The sequence below is a fragment of the Peromyscus eremicus genome, unplaced genomic scaffold, assembly GCF_949786415.1.
Source record: "Peromyscus eremicus unplaced genomic scaffold, PerEre_H2_v1 PerEre#2#unplaced_768, whole genome shotgun sequence".
NCBI lineage: Eukaryota > Metazoa > Chordata > Mammalia > Rodentia > Cricetidae > Peromyscus > Peromyscus eremicus.
In genome coordinates this window covers 174,553-187,914 of record NW_026735004.1, presented here as the reverse complement: position 1 = coordinate 187,914, position 13,362 = coordinate 174,553, and the positions used below count along the sequence as shown (strand labels likewise).

Sequence of the window (13,362 nt, the reverse complement as noted above, 5' to 3'; positions counted from 1 at the left end):
TTCCCATTGCGTAAGTTTGACCACATTTGCATCCCCATCTTGGATTAAAGGATACCTTTCTTCCTAATTTCATTGGGAAAGGAACGAGAGGAATTTAAAAATAACTTCTTTCATAGGTACCAATGAAAAAAAACTTTTATTGACTATTACAGTATTTATAAATATATAATATAAATGAACTAGAAGAGTGACTGAAGAGTTTAAATTAATGATCTCTCCTTAACTTTTATCACTAAAGATCAATAGTTATTAAATGTGATTTTTTTCCACTGCTAATGAAGAATGTTACAATTCAGAACAGCAACTTCATTAATCCATTCAGACCCCGAAAAGGAATATTTTCTTGAATAAAGTTGAGTAAAGCACTGGGAACAAGATTGGCATTTACTGCAGCTTAAATGGCAAGGGATGAGAGAGGCAGCAGCATCTTACTTTTGGCCACTGGTTGCTTTAAAGAAATACAAAGGGAAGTGAGCTTCCGATGAAAGACAGCAAGGTGAGACATCCCCACTGTCTTGGGGTCCGAGAGGAACTTGGAGGCCCTACACTTCAGTGTCTTCCTCTCTTCTTTTTTGAGATGCCACCCAGGCTCAAGATATTCCCCTGGACCAGCTTCTCCCGCAGCTGGACAAGAGGCCCAGTTACTTTATTTCCCTTAATTGAGGTAACAGACTTGAAAGTCCAGTTGCTCTGAGTATTTCTTCTTGGGGGAGTTTATTTGTCCACGAAAAGCCTTTGACTTTTTAAGAAAATCAAAACCATTTCTATTTTTCGTCTATTAAACCTCACGGCACAAGAACTGTGCACTGAAATACACATGTCTAAAATGCAAGCACCAGTCTTCTACATGTGCAGAGTCTTCGCCACACAGTTCTTTCCTTAAACAGTCTTTCAGCTACAAAAGACACGAATGAGTAAATCTTGGAAAAGGGATAACATCTTTGATATTGTCAACTCCTAGGATGCATTGTAAGTAGCGTTCGAATCCCATCCCAAAGCCTCCATGTGGCACAGATCCAAACCGACGAAGGTCCAGGTACCTGTTTTTAAAACCAAAGAATCATTACTTATAAACACTATATGAGGTCAAATGTTATAACAGGAACTTGGTATCTTACAAGTATTTCACAGTCATTTGTTGTTTATGTCACTGTGGTAGAGCACACCCATCTTCTCATTCCACAGAGACCATGAAAATAGAGAAGTTAGAGAGCTCTAGCTATCCAAGGATACCCAAACAAGCAGCAGTGGATTCTGTTGTGGGCTTTCGTCACTTGACCTTTTCTCTTTTCAAGTTACTTATGCATCATTCATGTACAGAAAACTTGCCTCGAGACACTTTTTATACTAGCTTTCTTTTTTCTTTTCACTTCCTAACTCAATGATATATTGTCTCTGTCTTCTCTCTCTCTCTCTCTCTCTCTCTCTCTCTCTCTCTCTCTCTCTCTCTCTCTCTCTCTCTCTTTTACGGGAATTGGTGTTTCACTTGCATATATGTCTGTGTGAGGGTGTCAGATCCCCTGGAACTACAGTTATAGACCACTGTGAGCTGTCATGTGGGTGCTGGGAATTGAACCCAGGTTCTCTGGAATAACAGCCAGTGCTCCTAACCACTGAGCCATCTCTCCAGCCCTTACTATCTTATATTATACTAGTTTTTTTTTCTTCACCCCCTTGACAAGGTTTCTCTGTGTAGTCTTGCTCTGTAGACCAGGCTGGCCTCAAACTCACAGAGCTTTGCCTGCCTCTGCCTCCCAAGTACTAGAAAACATACCTCTCTTCTATTTTTTGATATGTTAATGGCAGTATTTTCCTCCTCACTCAAATCATATTATTCAATACACAGAGAGGAGTGAAGAATTTGTTGTTGATGTTGTTTGTGTGTATATCTATGTACATGTGCTTGTGTGAGTACATGTGGAGGCCACTTACCATGCTTGTTCTACTCCTACTTAAGACTTCATGGTTAAAAAAGGTATAGCTATGATTGAAACTCAGATTCCAACCAACTAGCATAGAATAAAGTTATTTTAGGAGGAAAGGAAAAGGATGGCCCTGCCAATAGTCTTATTACATCATTTGACTGGGAATTTCTTTTAACTTATTTTTTTATTACATCTATTTGTGTGTGTGTGTGTGTGTGTGTGTGTGTGTGTGTGTGTGCATACATGTATGCATGCAGGCCATGACACTTGTGCAGAGGTCAGAGGACAACTTTTAGAAGTCATATCTCTCCTTCTACCATAGCGATCACACTAAAGTTGTCAGACTTGGTGGCAAGTACTTTTACCCACTGACCTACCTCACTGTTCCTAGCTTGAAAATTCTCGAGTCATAGATATAAATTAAAGCAAATTCATAATTGCTCAAATAATTTGTGCAATCAGCCCCACAGTAAGCCTTCAAAGCACCACAGCTAGTAGCTGTTTGGCTCTTCAAGCATAAAGACTACCTAGCAACTGTTTCCTCTGTTCTAGTGCTAACACGTTGACACTTTACAGTAAAGATTCTAATAAAAGGCCGGGCGGTGGTGGCGCACGCCTTTAATCCCAGCACTCGGGAGGCAGAGCCAGGCGGATCTCTGTGAGTTCGAGGCCAGCCTGGTCTCCAAAGTGAGTTCCAGGAAAGGCGCAAAACTACACAGAGAAACCCTGTCTCGAAAAACCAAAAAAAAAAAAAAAGGTGTGTTGCATGGACAAATTTAAAAAAAAAAAAAAAAAAAAAAAAAAAAAAAAAAAGATTCTAATAAAAGATAAACAGCAACTGGATGAGCTGTGTCCAAGTGAGATCAACATGGTGATTAGTAAGAAATGATTAGCAAAAATTTAATGGATAAATGGAGTAAACAGTCTTGGTAAGTGTAGTTTTGATGGTGGAATTCACTTTAGGTTCAATCTGAGATGAAGGCACCTCAAATCAGGTGTCATGAATACCTGCAGGACCAAAGTTGGCTGCAGAGGTTCAGAAATGGGTTTCATACAGATAAATTTCTTATGTACCAATGTCAAAACACTGGTATGAATGTTGTAAGCTGAATTAGCAGGATGATTCAGCTTACTAGGTTTTGCCTGACTTTGCAAAAAGGAAACAAAAATCTACTTTTAACAAAAAAAGAGGGTATATTTGTGTGGGGGGGGTAGGTGGGGGGAGATAGGGTGTTACTATGTAATCCCAGTTGGCCTGGAACTCACTCTGTAGACCAGGCTGGCCTCAAACTCACAGAAATCCTCCTGCCTCTGCCTCCCAAGTGCTGGGATCACAGTTTACTACCATGCAATGCTTCAAATCTGTATTTTGATTCAGGGCAAGCAAGTGTAGTAAAGATGCCAGAAAATATCTGGAACTGGCTACTGATTTGATTTGCATGTGGCAGCAGAAATAAGAAGTGAGTTCACTCTCAGACACCTGGATTCTAAAAGTCCAGAGGAACTTTCTTTTTCTTTCTTTCTTTTTTTTTGAGACAGGGTTTCTCTGTGTAGCTTTGTGCCTTTCCTAGAACTCACTTGGTAGTCCAGGCTGGCCTCAAACTCACAGAGATCCACCTGGCTCTGCCTCCCGAGTGCTGGGATTAAAGGTGTGCGCCACCACCGCCTGGCCAGAGGAACTTTCATAGAGATCCTGGGTGCAAAACTTTCTAAGCTCCTTTCACCTTTACATGCTATGCCTACTCCTGAAGAGGATTCAAGTCATAAATATTTCTATTTGAAGATCCTATGTGCATTAAAGGTTTAGTTAGAAAACTAGTCTAGGAGCTGGAGAGATGACTCAGCTGGTACAGTTGCGTGTAGTTAAGCCTGTTGTCCTGAGTTCTACCCTGGGACGCACATGGTAGAGGGAGAGAACCAACTCCCAAGGGCTGTCCTTTGACTCCCACATTCTTGCTGTGGCATGTGAGTCCTCTTCTTCCTCCCAAAAAGCAAAGTTAAAATATTAAAAAAAAGAAAATATAGACATGTTTTAATAAATATCATACTTACTTAAGCAACATATAAAATTTACTGTTATTTAAGCAAATGAATATTATGAATACTAGCTGATAGAATCAGAGGGGAATATAGTATAATTGGCTCAATAGATTTACCTACTAAATAGCAATACTTAGAAGAAAAGAAGAAAAAGGGTGTAGAAACTAACATTTACTGAACTGCTTCCACTCAATGAAAATACAATGTACCTTTTTATTTCATACAATAACTGTGAAATAGATATTATCATTTCATTTTATAATCATGAAAACCAAGAAACGAAGAGAGATCAAGATACTTAGGGATATTGCTGGGAACTACCAGGCAGTCAAAAACCATCAGCTGAACTTTGAAACTCTGAAGCTATCTCCTTTGTTAGCAAAGCAACAAAGTGTAATTTGTCATGTCCTTCTCCTAAGAACAAAATAGTTAATGATATTGCTGATATTATGAAATCAAGATCCTAAAGCAGCACTATTGTAGACATGTAAATAATCTGTCTACATTGGCACATGTAAGTAATCTGTCTACATTGGCAAGTACTTGACGAGTCTGTGGAAAGAAAACCAGAACAATTTTGTGGAAGTGAATGTGAGTTTGGACAGGTGGTTGTTCTTAGGCAGCTGACGGCTTTAGAGCTCTTGGATACCTAAGACATCACTTATCAAAGCTCCCACTGTCAAACAGGGAGACTGAAGCATAATGGGCTAAGAGCAAGGCTTCTGCCGGGCCTATATAGCAATGCCTTATTTCAACAAGTGAACAAAAGCACAAAGACAGATTTTGGTATATGAAGGAGTTCTCAGCTTCATCCTAACTATAATCTTGGTTAAGTCAGTTCACATGTCTGGCCTCTTGTTTAGAGGGGAGACAAAGGGATACCAGCAGTATCTACCTCTCTAAGGGTTGGGATGATTACAGGAAACGACAAACGTTAAGAATGTGAACATTATTTTTTAAAATAGAGGAAGTAGTAACTAAATGGTAAACATCAGTTTTACTGTTTTTCACAGGCTGGGAGTAAACAATTTTCTGAGCCTCAAGTTCAGTTCTTAGCATTTGCTCACAGGGTCATGGGAATACAAGTAACAATCCTTCCCACATAACACCCAGAATGCACCCAGGACAGGGGCCATGTCCTTACCACTGGTAGGCTTTCGTAAGTCCAGATCTGTAAAAAGGAATAAGGAAAAAAATCGAGACATCAATAAAACATTTATTAATCAACCACTAAACATTTATTCTAGGTTGTGAACACAGGGGCCTTGGTAAGGAAGCACTCACATTGAAGCCTGTGTCTTCCCATAATGCAATGGAACTGAGGAGGTGACATTTTCTTAGATAGGAGACTGTCATCACCATTAACAGTAAGCAATGGGGTAAATAAAGTAAGAGGTGTCTAGAATGAAAACAGGACTTGAAGGGATTGCTCTGATGTGAGCTTACTATCTGTGAAGGAAGGGCAGAGACACTGCTTAGTCAAGGTGCCTGGGAGGCACACACAGGCAATGCACACTTGGACACAACTTTCACTGCACAACATCTAAAATTACAGTGCAATTCTTTCATACTACTACTGCAATTTGGTTCTTGGAGAGAGAAATGTGAGTAACATTTTAAGTGCTCAGTGGTTATTACCATTAACCTTAGCCCTTTAAAAAGGTATTTAGAACTGTATCTGGAATGACAAGAACCATCGAAGTTCTAATTTTCTAAAGTACAGGAAAAAACGCGCTACAGCCACAGACAGATCCATGAGTCAGTCAAAGAAACATGCAACTACTTCACTGACAAAGACAAATTTGGATCGTGTCTGGTATTAGCTAAGGTCTCCTAGGGGAAGGAAACAACTCAAGAAAATGGATCGCCTGATCTTTCAACAGATGCAGTTTCTTGCCACGTGTGATTTTTATTGTGCTTGAAAATTTTTTAGAGAAATTTCAAATTCTTTCATCTAAAGACTACAATCTTCACCCCAATTTGACAACTTTCCCAGGACTGTCTAACAGTGAGTGGTGGCAGGGAGGTGGTAGTCTAGTCAGTAAGGGACTCGTCCATACCTTTTACTTCCTCTCTTTTGGAGTCTAACCCAGTGGAGCCGCTAAGAAGAGTGGGATTGCAACACCAAGTCACTCAAGATTTACAGGCTGGGATTTTAGAAAATTATCAACTTTCAAAGCATGTCTCCATTAGGAAAAGGTGGCCGGGCAGTGGTGGTGCATGCCTTTAATCCCAGCACTTGGGAGGCAGAGCCAGGAGGATCTTTGTGAGTTCAAGGCCAGCCTGGTCTACAGAGTGAGATCCAGGAAAGGCGCAAAGCTACACAGAGAAAACCTGTCTCGAAAAACCAAAAAAAAAAAAAAAAGGAAAAAGTGGCCTTAAAAATAGCTAATTTAACAGGATATTTTAAAAATGTTTTTTCCAAAGTGGTTGTACAAGTTTGCATTCCCACCAGCAGTGGAGGAGAGTTCCCCTAGCTCCACATCCTCTCCAGCATAAGGTGTCTTCAGTGCTTTTGATCTTAGCCATTCTGACAGGCGTAAGGTGGTATCTCAGAGTTGTTTTGATTTGCATTTCCCTGATGATTAGGGATGTTGAGCAATTCCTTAAATGTCTTTCAGCCATTTGAGTTTCCTCTGTTGAGAATTCTTTGTTTAGTTCTATAGCCCATTTCTTAATTGGACTGTTGGGCATTTTGATGTCTAATTTCTTGAGTTCCTTATATATTCTGGATATCAGTCCTCTGTCAGATGTAGGGTTGGTGAAGATCTTTTCCCATTCTGTAGGCTGTCGCTTTGCCTTGTTGACCGTATCCTTTGCTCTACAGAAGCTTCTCAGTTTCAAGAGGTCCCATTGATTGATTGTTTTTCTCAGTGTCTGTGCTACTGGTGTTCTATTTAGGAAGTGGTCTCCTATGCCAATGCGTTCAAGACTACTTCCTACTTTCTCTTCTATCAGGTTCAGAGTAGCTGGATTTATGTTGAGGTCCTTGATCCACTTGGACTTAAGTTTTGTGCACGGTGATAGATATGGATCTATTTGCAGCCTTCTACATGTAGATATCCAGTTTTGCCAGCACCATTTGTTGAAGATGCTTTCTTTTTTCCATTGTGCACTTTTGGCTTCTTTGTCAAAAATTATTTGTTCATAGGTGTGCGGATTAATGTCAGGGTCTTCAATTCGATTCCGTTGGTCCACATGTCGGTTTTTATGCCAGTACCAAGCTGTTTTTATTACTGTAGCTCTATAGTACAGTTTGAAGTCAGGGATTGTGATGCCTCCAGAGATTGTGTTATTGTACAGGATTCTTTTGGCTATCCTGGGTTTTTTGTTTTTCCATATGAAGTTGAGTATTATTCTTTCCAGGTCTGTGAAGAATTGTGTTGGTATTTTGATGGGGATTGCATTGAATCTGTAGATTGCTTTTGGTAAGATTGCCATTTTTACTATGTTAGTCCTGCCTATCCATGAGCATGGGAGATCTTTCCATTTTCTGACATCTTCTTCAATTTCTTTTTTTCAGGGACTTAAAGTTCTTGTCATATAGGTCCTTCACTTGCTTGGTTAATGTTACCCCAAGGTATTTTATGTCACTTGTGGCTATAGTAAAGGGTGATGTATCTTTGATTTCCTTCTCCGCTTCTTTGTCCATTGTATATAGGAGGGCTACTGATTTTTTTGAGTTGATCTTGTATCCTGCTATGTTGCTGAAGGTGTTTATAAGCTGTATCAGCTCCTTGGTGGAATCTTTGGGGTCGCTCAAGTATACTATCATGTCATCTGCAAATAGGGAAAGCTTGACTTCTTCCTTTCCAATTTGTATCCTCTTAATCTCCTTATGTTGACTTATTGCTCTGGCTAGAACTTCAAGTACTATATTGAATAAGTATGGGGAGAGCTGACAGCCTTGCCTCATTCCTGACTTTAGTGGAATTGCTTTGAGTTTCTCTCCATTTAATTTGATGTTGGCTGTTGGCTTGCTGTAAATTGCCTTTATTATGTTTAGGTATGTTCCCTGTATTCCTGATCGCTCCAAGACCTTTATCATGAAGGGGTGTTGGATTTTGTCAAATGCCTTTTCAGCATCTAGTGAGATGATCATGTGTTTTTTTTCTTTGAGTTTGTTTATATGGCGTATTACATTGACAGACTTTCGTATGTTGAACCATCCTTGCATCCCTGGAATGAATCCTACTTGATCATGGTGGATAATTGTTTTGATGTGTTCTTGGAGTCTGTTTGCCAGTATTTTATTGAGTATTTTTGCATCAATGTTCATGATGGAGATCGGTCTGTAGTTCCCTTTCTTTGTTGTATCCTTGTTTGGTTTAGGAATCAGGGTAATTGTAGCCTCATAGAAGGAGTTTGGTAATGTTCCTTCTGTTTCTATTGTGTGGAACAATTCAGAGAGTATTGGTATTAACTCTTCTTTGAGATCGCCCAATGACAGAGAAATGGAATGAGATCTACATGAGCAGCCTGGACATGAGTGGGGGTAGTGAAGGGCGAGGGTTGAGAGAAAGAGAGCTTGGGGGAGCGGGAGATCCCAGCTGGATCAACAACAGAGAGGGAGAACAAGGAATAGGAGACCATGGTAAATGAAGACCACATGAGAATAGGAAGAAGCAAAGTGCTAGAGAGGCCCACAGAAATCCACAAAGATACCCCCACAACAGACTGCTGGCAATGGTTGAGAGACAGCCCGAACTGACCTACTCTGGTGATGGGATGGCCAAACACCCTAATTGTCATGCTAGAAACCTCATCCAACTACTGAGGGATCTGGATGCAGAGATCCATGACTAGGCCCCGGGTGGATCTCTGGGAGTCCAATTAGCGAGAATGAGGAGGGTTTATATGAGCGAGAATTGTTGAGACCAAGGTTGGATAAAGCACAGAGACAAATAGCCAAACGAACGGAAACACATGAAATATGAACCAATGGCTGAGGGGTCACCAACTGGATCAGGCCCTCTGAGTGGGTGAGACAGTTGATTGGCCTGATCTGTTTGGGAGGCATCCAGGCAGTAGGACCGGGTCCTGTGCTCATTGCATGAGTCGGCTGTTTGAAACCTGGGGCCTATGCAGGGTCGCTTAGCTCGGCCTGGGAGGAGGGGACTGGACCTACCTGGACTGAGTCTACCAGGTTGATCTCAGTCTGCGGGGAAGGCTTTGCCCTGGAGGAGATGGGAATGGGGGGCGGGCTGGGGGGAAGGTGAGGGGGGCGGGAGGGGGGATATGTAGAACTGAATTGTATTGCAAAATAAAAATTAAAAAAAAATGTTTTTTTCCAAGTATGACAAAACCTAGTATTATTGGAGAGAAGGATTAATACAGAGGAGAAAAAATTAATGTTTGATATAGCAAAAATGGAAACCATAGAACACAGAGGCTTATAACCATGGTCAGTTTAGGAAGTCATTGTAGTTCTCTGGTGAATCATGCATACAGGAGTGATAGTTCAATTAGAAATAGGATTCCTTACTTTCTATCTCCAAAATATTTTTATGCAATCTATGGATTCATTTTACAGATCTCAAAAAGTAAATTAAAACAAAGTTATTCAAATAGCTAAATGAGGGCTCGTGAATATCTACTATTCTCTATGAATTCAAGGAAAGGAAATCTCCTTATAAATACTAGCTTAGCATCTTTCTATCTTCATTCTTTTCTTAGTTTAGTCTGTCTTTATGACCCAGTGGGATCATGACATTCATAAAACAGAGCACATAAAAAAGTACACAAGTAAGAGAAAAATGAAGAAGCTTTGAAAAGCTTGGAAACTTCTCTTGCTTTTTTTCTTCTTTTTTTAAATTTTAAGACAGGGTCTTAAATTTTATGTAAGTGTGTCTTACTTGGAACACATACAGAGACCGGGATGTTCTAGAAACTTAAGAACGATCCTCCTGCTTCAGCCTCTGAGTGCCCGGCCTATAGGCATGTGCCATCATGTTTTCTGTTTGTCTGTTTTTTGCTGTTTTTGAGAGGGTCTCCAGGCCAGCCTGCAACTCATGAACTTCTATCTCTTGCCTTAGCCTCTCTGAGATTATAAGCATGCACTCCTATACCTTCCAATATGTCCAGTCTTCAAGAAAGAGATTCTTATAGATGTTAGAAACACTCCTCAGGATCCCACGGAGCCCGAGAGTGCCAGGCCTGTCAGGTGTGAGGAGTCCAGGTGCTGTGTTTTTGTTACTGTGCAGGGAGTGCCTTTGAGGACCCCCCCCCTCACCTCCACCCCTGCCCCCCCCCAGTTACTTCAGGGTGTTTCTTTTAGGTCTGACCAATACCTGGCCAGTCGCTGCTCTAGGATATGGTATCATTCCTCCCTGAGGCTTCCTCCAAAGAGCTCTCCAACTCCAGGAACCAGAAGATCAACAGCAGCAACCTAAAGAAGAAACCAATCAACCAACCATGAATAGCACTGTACTTCCCTGTGATTCCAACACCACTCGGATTTTCAAGCAAATGGAACATTTTCTTGAAACAATTTTAAAATTGGCTGTTTGACTGCTTATTAGAATCTTATTTGGGAGATATTTCTTCAACCAGCTACAGCAGTAGTTCTCAACCTGTGGGTTGTGACCCCTGTACCATAAAAGATATTTACATTATGACTCATAACAGTACTAAAATTACAGTTATGAAATAGCAACAAAATAATTTTATGATTGGGGAGACACCACAACATGAGGAACTATATTAGGAACTGTATTAGGAAGGTTGAGAACCACTGAGCTAGAGCATATCACCAGAAGCTCCAAGTTTTGAAAATTCCCTTTGGAAAATATCTGTATCTTTTAATTATGTGGCTAAAAGCATACGTACTCATTCCTGTTTATAAGCTTCACTGTGACTACTCTGAATAACAAATGAATGGCACAGGAATCCTCACTGCTTCTCCATGTTAGTCTTTTTCTTAGAAATTTATCAAATCACAGGCAAAAGTCAGCCCATGACCTTGACTTTTTGAACATTCTCTGTTTAACAATTGTTTCAACTTTAAAGAAAAAAAAAAAGGTTCAAAGAGAACAGAATACAGGACCAGCATCCATAGCACTGGTGTAGATCTGGTGGTTCTGGGAATAATCAGGTATCAGAAACTGGAGCTAAACATCTCATTCAAGACTTGCCAGTTGCAGAGAAAGAAGTCGTAATTTAAAGATGACCAAGTTTGAGCCCTTTTAGCACGAATCTCCACTGTGTTTCTATGCAGCCCTGAAAATTTAAGAGTGGAAGGACTTCGGTTCTACCTTTTCATTCCCCTGCTAAGGGAATATCAGAGGCTACACATACATTCTTTTGGACACTTCCCTAACTCTCCTAGTTTAAACAAAAATCGTTTGACTCTGTACATCTTCCAGGTCCGGAATGCATCCTGGCCCATTTTCCTCTACTGGGTATGAGTTTTGATTCTGCTTAAGTTCCACAGCTGCAGCAGCAAGCTGTCTAGAAATAGTTCATGTTGGTATTCAAGCCGAGCGAACCCTGGTTTCTATTTATGATGTTCCCTTCTGACTCTGACTCTTTGATTCCAATCAATGTACTCAAAAAAAACTTAGATTTTTCAATTAAAAAAATAGGCTAAATGGGAAGGAAGCCTTTGATATATGACTTTTCTATGCTAAGATGTCCTTTCTTCTGCTACCTTTGTTACCCCTGACCTTCTGCCCCTGGAAAGAAGGCAGAGTGAGGAAATAGCCTCTGATGCCACAGTCGAGGGATGCAGATGGGCCAATGGACAAAAGCGGCCGAAAATTACCTGTAAATACTGAGTCAATCTCATTATTTGTGCTTGATAAACAGGCCAAGTTTTATAGCTTACGAAGACATTAATGGTTCCAAAGAATGGAATTCTCATCTTGTCTCAAAATATGTTTCCATTCCCTCAGGGCCAAGGTAATTACTGCCCTCCTCTTTTCTGCAGGGAATTCTAAATTCCAAGCTAGCCAGCAGAAATCAGCTGGGAGCTACATAAACATACAAGCTATCTGAGTTCTTCCTTAGAGAAAGAAAAACATTCCTGTAAATACCAACTTTAGAATTAAAAGTCAGACTTGTGGGAATCACCTGTGACTCATCCTCAGTCCTCTACTTTCCAGTCCAGTTCATAGACCATAGACCACCAACAGTTCTCTAGAATAGTACGTGTGCGTGCGCATGCGTATGTGTGAGTGTGTGCGTGTCTGCGTGTGTGCGTGCGTGTGTGTAGGTCAGAGAATAACTAGCAGGAGTCTGTTCTTCCTTCCACTCAGGCTGTCCGGCTTGGTGGAAATACCTTTAACATTAAGCCATCTTGGTGGTAACTCTAATGTTTTTGCAGAGTTTAGTTTGCAGAGATAACTAAACAATTTTATAAATGTTGGTTCTGACTTTCACAAACCATTTGCAGCGATGAAAGAATAGCATTTCCCTCTGAAGTGAACTTATTAAAATATAACATATCTATAAAAGTATACAAATAAACAGCTATCCACTGTATATACAATGTATAGCTCTATTAACTTTCATAAAATTAGCACACTATATGTTATCAACCCAGATCAAGAAAGAGAACAAGATTAACACCCCCCAATGTCCTTCTTGTGCCCTCTTTGGTTATCACCCCTACAAAGAATTACATTTTTCTTGGCTATGATCAGACAGGCTGAAGTTGCTATTTTTGAACTCCCTATAAACAGCACCACATAGCACAGAGTTCTGGGGGTGGCTCCTTTCACTGATAGCTGTCTCTGTGGGACTCAACATGCTGACACTGCCTTCTTCACTCTATCTGCTGGTCTGATGCCCAAGTTATCATGATGGAGTTCATTAGTCTCAGCCAAAAAGATTCGTTAACTACCTCTAGATTGAATTTTATTATCATTGTTATACCCCATCATAGAATGTCCAGTTGTGATTTGTGTTTCCCAAGGGTCTGGATGAAGATTTGATCCACAGATGCTTCTGGAAGGAGATGAACACCCAGTAGAGGGTCACTGGTCATAGAAACAAAAAGCACTTCTCTGGTGACTGCTGTGATAGTTCTGAGAATGCTGAGAGGAATGTGGGACAGTAGCGGGCCATTCCTGAGGTTGTAGCAGGAATCTTAAAGAGTCTTACTAATAAAATCAAACCTGAGGCCAGGTATTGGGGTGAATGCTGGAAGATCAGAGAAGCAGAACAAGCCACAGCCACCTCACCTTGCCAATTCCTCAGCTGATTCTGTTTTCTCAGACTGGATGCCTCTCAGCTGAACTGTGCTGCTCAAAAGCCTAAAAGCTTAGCCAGCCTAGTTCCTGGTCCTCACGCCTTATATATCTTTCTGCTTTCTGCCATCACTTCCTGGGATTAAAGGCTCTTGTTACCATGCCTGGCTGTTTTCCAGTGTGGCCTTGAACTCACAGAGATCCAGATG

General features: G+C 40.7%; 1 long non-coding RNA gene across 1 annotated transcript; it reads right to left on the bottom strand.

Moving 5' to 3' along the window:
- Positions 1-148: 148 nt before the first annotated feature.
- LOC131901957 (uncharacterized) lies at positions 149-10,493 on the bottom strand. The gene is made up of 3 exons (XR_009376951.1): positions 10,256-10,493; positions 5,110-5,136; positions 149-1,040 (listed from the first exon to the last, which is right to left on the bottom strand). It is a non-coding gene; the product is annotated as an uncharacterized LOC131901957 (long non-coding RNA).
- Positions 10,494-13,362: the final 2,869 nt, after the last annotated feature.